Source organism: Schistocerca serialis, chromosome 6 (genome assembly GCF_023864345.2).
Source record: "Schistocerca serialis cubense isolate TAMUIC-IGC-003099 chromosome 6, iqSchSeri2.2, whole genome shotgun sequence".
Taxonomy (NCBI): domain Eukaryota; kingdom Metazoa; phylum Arthropoda; class Insecta; order Orthoptera; family Acrididae; genus Schistocerca; species Schistocerca serialis.
The window spans coordinates 372080663-372091809 of record NC_064643.1 but is presented as its reverse complement, the minus strand read 5'-3'; positions in this window follow the sequence as shown (position 1 = coordinate 372091809).

The following is an 11147-nucleotide window of genomic DNA, read 5'->3' as shown; positions in this document are numbered from 1 at the left end:
AAAGGCCTGTGAACATGGGTTCGAAAATGTATCGTTGCCACGGTAGACGGCGCTGACGAATGAAAGTTCCTCTGACCATGCGCCATGTGTTCCTTGTTTGTTGCAGGCTGTGTGATTGACGCAGCGTACTGTAAACAGCAGAATGGTCTGGTATTCATGTCGGTAATAAGACGGAATGGTATTTGCTTACGGCCAAGCACATGGAAACGGTCGAGAGGCAGCACGGCTATACCAAAACAAATACTCTCACAGACGGCAACCACATCACACAATATTTTAGCCATTTTTTTGGCGTTTGTGTGATCATGGGTCCTTTCAGACAGACTAACGTGCAGGGAGGCGAGGCAGATTGTGTGTACGTCAGATCTGGAGGATCAGGTTCTGTCTCTTGACCATCTGCTTCGCCGTATACAAATACTATCTCGGCTTTTCGCGACATGAATAACGAACCATTCTGCTGCTTACAGTACGCTGCGTCAATCACACAGCCTGCAACACACAAGGAAAACACGACGAATGGTCAAAGGAACTGTCATTCGTCGGCGTCATATACGGCGGCAACTATGCATTTCCTGACGCATGTTCATAGGACCTTTTTTCCTCCATTTTCAGTCAGGAATTCGTTCCTGGAGTTTGTCCGTTTTATTAACGTTCACTGTGTATTCGCATGCCTCAGAGGTAATCTTGGTTTTGTCTGCCATGAATTTCGAAATAAAGGGACGATGCAAAACTTCTGTTGATGCGTGTATATAGCAAGAGCTACACATTATGGTCGTTGTTATTGTCAACAGGAATAGATGGTACACGTACAAGAAGCAAAATACTGGGGCGCTCTGCTTAATACGTCTGTTGATTCAATTGCTGCCAAACTGCACAACACGGCGCTGCCTGAACGCCCCATAATGGTGTCACCAGATAGCGGCCTCACACACTGGCCGACCAAGCTGATTTAGCATTGATGAGGTTTCTGTATATCACGTTCAGCTAAAGCTGTGCGGCTGCGATACCCGTCTCAGGTGGGCTTTTTTCCACCAGAACGTTGAAGTCCACAGAAAAAATATAACATTCAAAGAGACGCGCACCTTCCAGTCTTTAAATTAGTCTACATTTCTACTAATATCATAAAGCATATCTACAATTTAACCACGTACGTTTGCTCAAGCTACACTCCTCCCTCTTCCCTGTTCAGTTCGTGAATGAAGCGTGGGAAGACTGGTTGTCTGCAAACCTCCGTAGTAACTTTGTCACTTTTCTCGCTATGATCACATCGCGAGATTTATGTGGGAGGAAGTAACACGATGACCGGTTCTTTCCGGAATGTACTCTCCCGGAATTTAAATTGTAACCCTGTACTGCCGGCCATTGTGGCCGAGCGGTTCTAGGTGCTTCAGTCCGGAACCGCGCTGCTGCTACGGTCGCACGTTCGAATCCTGTGTGATGTCCTTAGGTTAGTTTGGTTTAAGTAGTTCTAAGTTCTAGGGGACTGATGACTTCAGATGTTAAAGTCCCATATTGCTCAGAGCCATTTGAACCATTTTTCAACAATAACTAGCACAAAATACCTAAGAGTATCCATCCGACACAGGCGTGCAGGGGAATGATCACATAGAACTAATTGAAACAGAAGCATACGCCAGGATGAGATTCATCTACAGGAAACGCAATACAACCACGAAAAAAATGGCTTCAATAGATTCTTGAGTATCGGATGAAACATTTTGAAACATCCTGTGTGTTCACTACCCATTTTTCCGTTGAATCTCATGTGCCCTTTCCTAGACTATGTTTGTATGGCCATTCCACACTGAATTACTACGGAATTAATAACTGATACCGAGCGAGCTGATGCAATGGTTATCATATTGGGCTCGCATTCGGGAGAACGGCGGCTCAAATCCGCGTCCAGCCTTCCAGAGTTTTGTTTTCCATGATTTACCGAAATCGATTAAGGCAAATGCCGCGATGATTCCTTACAGTAGGGCACGGCCGATTTCCTCCCCTCTTCTTATCCAATCAGAGCTTGTGCTCTGTCTCCAAAAAATTCAATGTCGACGAAAAGTAAAATACTAATCGTCCTTCCTTCTAGTAAATGGTCACCCATCACGCAATCTAGCAGTAATCGGTTTTATGCCTGTGTGTGTGTTCAAGCTTTTGAAAAACGCTGACTTGGATTCAGTTCTTGCAATTTTGAAGCTATCAGTGATAAAATAAAGGAAGCGAAACGTTATTTACAACTCGTACATAAACGAGACTGTAACTGCAGCCGATCCCCGATCTTATTCTATCTGTACACTAAGCGAACAGTTAAGGAAACAAAGAAGAAATTTAGAGAGGGAATGACACTTGAGGAAGAAGAAATAAAACCTTTGCGGCTTGCCGATGGCGTTGCAATTCTGTCAGAGAGACTTTGGAAGAGCAGTTGAACGGAATAGATAGTGTCTTGAAATGGGGTTATACTATGAATGTCAACAGAAATATAACAAAGGTATTGGAATGCAGTCGAATTAAATCATGCCATGCTGAGGGAATTAGATTAGGAAATCAGACATTGAAAGTAGTAGACGTGTTTTGCAATTTGAGGATACAAAATGCAGACTGGCTATAGCACGAAAAACATTTCTGAAAAAGGTGAAAATTTTTACATCCTACACAAATTAAAATATTGGGAGGGCTTTCTGGGTGTAGACTTGTACAGAAGAGAAATGTGGACAATAAACAATTAAACCAAGAAGAGATTTGAAGCTGCGGTAGAACTAAAGTCACGATTGCTTTGTTCACGGTGTTAAGTCTAACCTCCACGAGCAAATTCAAGACAGAAAAATTTCAGTTCCTGCGCTAAAAGCAAACTGTTATTTCTCGTTGTTACTGGTTACCTGAAACTATCCTCGCACTGGCTACGTGGGGTGAACAGTTCTGGTTGGCACTTGGTTGCAGATTGTAGGAGATACACTGCATTATGTAGTTATATTTATGATTCTAGCGACCCAGTCGCAACGACAAATTGAAACGTTCAAAACTTTGGCTCCACACAATGTCGTGCGAAACTTACTCAACATAAGCGGACCTCTGTGATCATAATAACTATGTAAATGAAGCTGCGGGGGAAGGATCCAGTAGCGTGTATTTCTTCTTTTGTGTGTGTGTGTGTGTGTGTTATGAAATACAAAATAAAAGTGTCAAATCCAGGATTCAGGATACAAATATACCAAAAAAGAAAGCAGGACAGGAAATTGGAAGTGAACCTGACTGACTGTTACTGCAGTTTGGTAACCGCGAGTGGTTCGGGCGAGACGTTGAGCGTTCTGATTAGAGGGAAACAGCTACACAGCGTGAAGTGTTAAGTATCAAGTAGGCCTAATTTCAGTCGGACTATCGAGTGGAGAGGTAAGAATTGTAGAGACCAAGTAAGGAGGTTTAAATGGATGTGGATTGCAGAAGTTGTTCGAAGAGGCTTGCCCAAGATCGCGTAGCCTGGAGACCTCTTCTAACCAGTCCCCGGACTAAAGTCGAGTTATAAAACTACAGTACACTACCATAGACTAAAATAATTAAGTGTAGAATACGGTAGTTTTCCTAGTAGCTTTGGTCTGTTACTGTCGCACCAGAGTTATCTGTACATTATGTATGTTGCATACCTATCCGGCGTAACCTCGTAACGATCACCCTTCCTTTACGTATGCGATCAATGTCTTACAAGATTCCCTCACCAGCTGGAACCAGTGTACCGTATTGAAACTGAGTGCGAATGTGTAAAGGTCCACTCAACCTACGAAACGTTAATGTTCTACATAGTTACCCTTCTATCTGTTACTTAATAGTAAACAATATTTGTAGCAAAACTGAAATTGTCAATTCAGGTTTTATTAGAAAATTGTCACCAAATATTAAACGTCCAATACTCTTACACTGAAGCCCCAAAGAAAAAGGTATAGACATGTGTATTCAAGTAGAGAGATATGTAAACGGGCAGAATATGGCGCTGCGCTAGGCCGGCAACGCCTATATAATACAACAAGTGTCTGACGCAGTTGTTAGATCGGTTACTGCTGCTACAATGGCAGGTTATCCAGATTTAAGTGAGTATGAACGTGGTGTTAATAGTCGGCGCACGAGCGATGGGACACAACATATCCGAGGTATCGATGAAGTGGGGAGTTTTCCTGTACGACCATTTCATGAGTGTACCGTGAATATCAGGAATCCGGTAAAACATCAAATCTCCGGCATCGCTGCGGCCGGAAAAAGATCCCGCAAGAACGGTATCAACGATGGCTGAAGAGAATCGTTCGACGAGACAGAAGTGCAACCCTTACACAAATTACTGCAGATTTTAATGTTGGGTCATCAACAAGTGTCAGCACGTGAACCATTCCACGAAACATCATCGATATAGGCTTTCGGAGCCGAAGGCCCATTCGTGTACCGTTGATGACTGCACGACTCAAAGCTTTACGCCTCGCCTGGGCCCGTCAACGCCGACATTGGACTGTTGCCTGGTCAGACGAGTCTCGTTTCAAATAGTATCTAGCGGATGGACGTGTACGGGTGAGGAGACAACCTCATGAATCCATGGACCCTGCATGTCAGCAGGGAATATTCAAGTTGGTGAAGGCTCTGTAATGGTGTGGAGTGTATGCACTTTGAATGGTAAGGGACCCCTGATACGTCTTATATGGCTCTGACGGGTGGCACATGCGTAAGCATCCTGTTTGATCACCTGCATCGATTCATATCAATTGCGCATTCTGACGGACTTGGGAAATTCCAGTAGGCCAATGCGACACCACACACAGCTAGAATTGCTACAGAGTGGCTCCAGGAACACTATTCTCAGTTTAAACACTTCCACTGGCCACCAAACTCCCCAAACATAAACATTATTGAGCATATCTGGGATGCCTTGCAATTTTTCGTTCAAAAGGGATCTCAACCCCGTCGTACTCTTACGGATTTATGGACAGCCTTGTAGGATTCATGGTGTAAGTTCCCTCCAGCACTATTTCAGATATTAGTCGAGTCCATGCCATGTCATGTTGCGGCACTTCTGCGTGTTCGCGGGGGCCCTAATGATATTAGGCAGGCATACCAGTTTCTTTGGCTCTTCAGTGATATATATTGTACATCAAACAGCGCTTCAGTAATTTGTCGAACTTATATAAAGCATGTTTCTGTTATCCCATAAAAAACTTTCACATTCACCAATAACAGGAAAAAAAACGATTCTATTCTTCCGTAAACAACTTTTGCATCCAGCAACAATAACAAAGGCCTTTGACCATGATGAAGAACGTTCTATTGAACACACAATAACAACACGTATGTGTAAGTGTGTGTGTTTGAGTATGAAAACTGTACCTTATATCGAATGTAATTGCTTTGGTTACAAGAAGCACAGATGTTACGCGATCAACTGGATTTTATTACTTACAATAACGCTTTCTGTAAGACTATAAGTACACGAGGCACTAACACAGAATGTTGTACGACGGTTTTAACTACGTGCAAAAAAAAGAGTATTCATGGGCTGAAACTTCCTGGCAGATTAAAACTGTGCCAGACCGAAACTCGAAGTCTAACACGGAGTCGTGCTTGGGTAGCTCAGTTGGTAGAACACTTGCCCGCCAAAGGCAAAGGTCCCGAGTTCGAGTCTCGGTCCGGCACATAGTTTTAACCTGCCAGGAAGTCTGATATCAGCGCACACTCCGCTGCAGAGTGAAAATGTCATTCTGAAGTCATGGGCTCTCAGTTTCTCTTTTACACATTCATTTGTGTTTCTTTCCCTACCAATGCTATCAATACTAAGTAACCCAATCATTTGCTATTTGCCGGCCTTCTAGGCGCTTCGGTCTGAAACTGCGCGACCGCTACGGTCGCAGGTTCGAATCCTGCCTCGGGCATGGATATGTGTGATGTCCTTAGGTTAGTTAGGTTTAAGTAGTTCTAAGTTCTAGGGGACTGATGACCTCAGATGTTAAGTCCCACAGTGCTCAGAGCCATTTGAACCACTTGCTATTTACCTCACCGTTGTTTTGGTAGTGTGCTACACCTGACTGAAGACAAAAGCACTTGTGCAACACATTACAGTCCTTTTTGTCGAGGGAACGAAGATGAAGCAAACAATAATAAGCAATGGGGGCAAGCAACCGTGCGTCCAGAGCAAAGTCGCCTGCCGCCGAGATCGGCGCGTCAGCGGCCACCCATGTGTCTGTGTCCTTTTAAGAAGGCGGTCCGGGCGAGGCATTAGCCTAATTGATTCGTGGGAGGAGGAGGGAGGGGCGGCCGGTTGGCGCTGTCATTAGGACGGCGCGCGCGCTCTTTAAACCTTGGCGGGCCCACAACGCCGCCATTGTATGGTAAGGAGCCGTCGGTCGGTCACCAAGCCCAGCCGGTGCGGTATCGCCCGGGCCGCAAGAAAGCCGCCTGGCGAAGCGAAGGCGAAGCGCAGCACGCGCACTTCCTTTGCCGGCCGCCACTCCAGGTGCCATTACGGCCCGGCGATAACTGCGGCCACTTCCCCAAGTACTGCTCTCGTGCCACTAAGGCGCCGTCCACCTACAAAAGGCGACGGCTGCGTTTCAAGTATCTCTTCGGAACTGTCGCTTGGATGCCATCTAACGTGAGTACTACGAGGTGATAACGAAAATGAGTGGAAATTTGAATTTTGCGCGTAAATCATTAGAAGTACACTAAAATACCACTTTTGACGGTCACTTACAAAATTTTATCCGCTTGTCTTCTGAAGACACAAGAAGAGCTAAAACATACAATTTCAGATTACTGAGCAGGCTTTCGACCTAGATCATGCCGGGACAGATCTTGAATCTTAAAACTATTTTAAAAATTAAATTATTCAGGTCGAAACCAATAGTCTGCCATTTGTTGATTTAAAAAAAGCATACGATTCTATGGATAGACAATGTCTATGGAATATTATAGAAGAACGCGGACTAAACATCAAAACTCGAAAGCTGATCGAACAAATACTGTCAGAAACCAAATCAAAAATTAAATTCATTTCGGTAACATTCTTAGTTAAAACGGGAGTAATTCAAGGGACTCGCCACTATTATTCAACGTAGTTTTAGACAAAGTAATGAAAGAATGGGAAATTGGACTAAGAAAACAAACCTTTTGAAGTTGAGAGTATATAAAATGTAGACAGGCTATGGCAAGGGAAGCGTTTCAGAAGAAGAGAAATCAGTTAACATAGAGTGTAGATTTAAGTGGCAGGAAGTCTTTTCTGAAAGTATTTATATGGATAGTAGCCATGTATGGATGTGAAACATGGCCCATAAACGGTTTAGATAGGAAGAGAATAGAAGCTTCCGAAATGTGGTGCTACAGAAGAATGCTGAGGATTAGATGGGTAGATCACGTAACTAATGAGGAGGTACTGATCGGAACTGGGGAGAAGAGGAATTTGTGGCACAACTTTAGAAGAAGGGACCGGTTGATAGGACACGTTCTGAGGCATCAAGCGATCAGCAATTTAGTACTAAAGGGAAGCTTGGGGGAAGGGGGGGGGGGTAAAAATCGTAGAGGGAGACCACGAGATGAATACGCTAAGCAGGTTCAGAATGTAGGTGGCAGTAGTTATTCGGAGATAAAGAGGCTTGCACAGAATAGAGTAGCATGGAGAGTTGCATCAAACCAGCCTCTGCACTGAAGACCACAACAACAAATGGAACAGTAAAAATGGTAACAATAAAAGTAAAATAACATCTTCTTTATAAGACTGAACTGCATGGCTGTTATAAATGTCATTTTAGAGTACATCATTACAAAGCTACTAAAATATTAATTATATTGTCACTAGTGTCGTCATTTTTATGTCAACAATGCCAATTTAGAGTTTCAACTGGTGTAATTGACATTTGATGTACAGCAATCTTAACATAAGCTGTCGAAACTACTTGCAGCATAATAAAGACTTTAGCAGGTTTGTGGTGGTAGACACGACAACGTCTTAAAACTACAATGTTGTATAAGTGAACCTATCTACCCATATTACTTCTATGTCAGTATTTTAACGAGTGATTACGTATCCACATACAAGTGACGTTAAAACTGAAAAGTTACTGTATCTAGTCAACGTTGGACAACTAAACAGAATGAAAATGGTTCTTGTCGAAAGAAAGGTGGTTGCCTGTGCTGATTTAACGAAAATACGAAAAGTCTGAATCTTTGTGGCCAATCAAGCTTTGAATCCCGCTCGCATCAAAAACTGCGCACCTACTTCAGCCAAGAGAAGAGGACAATTCGTCAGTAACAATTCTGAGATGTGCAGTATAGATAATGAAAGACTGACACACAAAGACGTGCTAACTTTGAGACACATGTGGAACTTTCCTTCAGCCCTTCTCGGATCTTCTATGGACATACCATTCGCGACCGTAGCAATGATCCATACAATCTTTGTCGATGTGCGGTATGAATTACGTGACGTATTACTCCGTAAACACATTTGGAAACGTTTATTGATGAACCCGGATTAAAATCATATGCGCTGCTATGCTTATAAATTCTTTCTGAAGAAGTATCACCACATTCGTGCTAACACGCGAGGCAGGATTTAACATCTCACTACTTAGACGTTAACATTAATACTGTCAGAAACATTCCGGGATCCAACTAGTGGCCTGCATAACGCATAAAACTCAATGTTGACACACCGTCTCAGCTTGCTGCTACGTACTTAAGCGAATACTCTTGTCATCAAAACGCAACAGGAATACGCTTCAGAGTCAGTAGGTCAAGAGACAACACCACACTCGTATTTCCCCAGAAACGAGTGGATTTACTTCCTTCAGTTAAGCAACGGCAAGTTCGCTTCGTTCAGTGACCACTACATCCAGTTAGTAAACGCCTCCACCTTCTGATGTACGATGCCCCTTCCTATCGAGCACTTAACCACTTAGGCCGGCCGGAGTAACCGTGCGGTTTTAGGTGCTACAGTCTGGAGCCGAGCGACCGCTACGGTCGCAGGTTCGAATCCTGCCTCGGGCATGGATGTGTGTGATGTCCTTAGGTTACTTAGGTTTAATTAGTTCTAAGTTCTAGGCGACTGATGACCTCAGAAGTTAAGTCGCATAGTGCTCAGAACCATTTGAACCATTTTTGAACTTGACCACTTTCCAAAATGCAACAGTCGCCTAAAAAACTGGACAAAAGAGAAGACAGAATTCAACGCACGTCCAAGGGAACTCTCTCTTCTGATTCTTGTAGTCTTCCCGCATTTAGGAAAAAAGAAAAAAAAAACTTTATTGATTATGAAGGATTACCTCATGTAAACACTAATTCCGCCCTCCGAACCATCTGACCCAACATATCAAAAGTTTATTTGCAATAGATGCTGAGGGAAATCACTAGCCCTTGAGCCCATCCCTTACATCCTCCACGCTACCGATTTAGGAAGATTATGAAAGGACCGCCCCACCGCCACGAGGTTGGAGAGATATCAGTTCAGGTATACGCAAGAGTCATTGGACAAGTAAATACATGGTAAGGAAAATATATAAGCGGAGAAAAGATGAATGAAGAATATGGGCCGCAAATGGGGAAGGACAGATTTTTATGGCACCGTCTGTGAACCAACACCTCGGAAACGGCCCGATGGAATACATCTGTCACGCTATCAGGTGCCAGATAGGCGGCCACAAACCACAGGGCCATAATTTGCCGTCATCGCGTGCCCTGTGTGTAGACTTCCGGTGCCACAGCACTTTCAGGAATCTACCATGGACTTGTCGAGTCCAAGAAACTAAGAATCACTGCGTTGTCGGATACCAGTGATGCACCAACACGCTATTAAGCGGGTGGCCATAATGTTCTGACTCATCAGTGTAGGTGTGGCCCGGAAATCATTTGTTAGGGATGGACTGAAAGGTTCACAACGAGAGAGGTGTGTAGAATGGTGCCCCGGTACACCTGCCTGGAACACGCGGGCAGACGGGAAATGTTTAGCATTTGGCGGTGCACGCGCGTCACGCAGCGACGCATTCATTAGCATCGGGAAACGCGGATCGGACGCCCGGGCATCTAGGCGCCGCCGCGCTATTTAATCAATGGAAATGCGATCCGGGAAACAGCGGGCCGGTCCATCCATCAGGCGGAGCTGCGGTCTGCGCACAGCCTCCGCTTTCCAGTTTCATTCAATTACAGCGTTCTCTGTCGCCGCTCGTACACCATCCACAGCGTCGCCAAAGTCGTGAGCGACGCCACCCCAATTTCCAGACCATATCACACACACACACACTCATCCAAACTCTGCTACTTAACCGAAGTGCGTCAATTTCCATAACAAAGCGAAAAACAAACAAAACAAGCATTAACACTAGGAGGACCAGCATTGGCGAACTACTTAGAAGGAACGCTACCGGTCACTTTGACCGGTTAAATTTTCTTCTTTGTTCTGTTTTACTTCTTAAGTTACTTCAGTACGGGGTCTTTATAGGTCAGTAGTGCATTACGCATATCGTACATATCTCGTACAAATCCGTTACGCTTAAAAATTTCTATAGAAAGTATATTTAATTAAATAGAAAAGGTCGAAGCAAAGAAGGCAAAATCAATTTAAACTAAACTTACAAATGCAAATAAACTTATAATTATACAATAACATTTTTATCTGTAACACTTGTACTCAGCCAAAGCCCCAAGCTTATATTTCGTACCAAAAACAACAATGGACACAAACTGCTGTAGCAATAATGAGAAAACAACATTTTCTCAAAAAAATGTGTGTGAAATCTTATGGGACTTAACTGCTAAGGTCATCAGTCCCTAAGCTTACACACTACTTAACCTAAATTATCCTAAGGACAAACACACACACCCATGCCCGAGGAAGGACTCGAACCTCCGCCGGAACCAGCCGCACAGCCCATGACTGCAGCGCCCGAGACCGCTCGGCTAATCCCGCGCGGCAACAACATTTTCTCTCTCTATATCTTTCCATCAAAGCCATCAGTTTTGTCAAAACACTTTGCAGCACATACGTACTGAACACTTCCAGTCATAAGAATTTCTTGCACTGCACGCAGATTTTTCGTTCTGTTCGAACTTATGCATCCTTCTATCTGTAAGGTCTTCCGTACCATTACCTTACGTATTTCAGTGGTAACAGTAAATGTATGGACAGGTCCTTT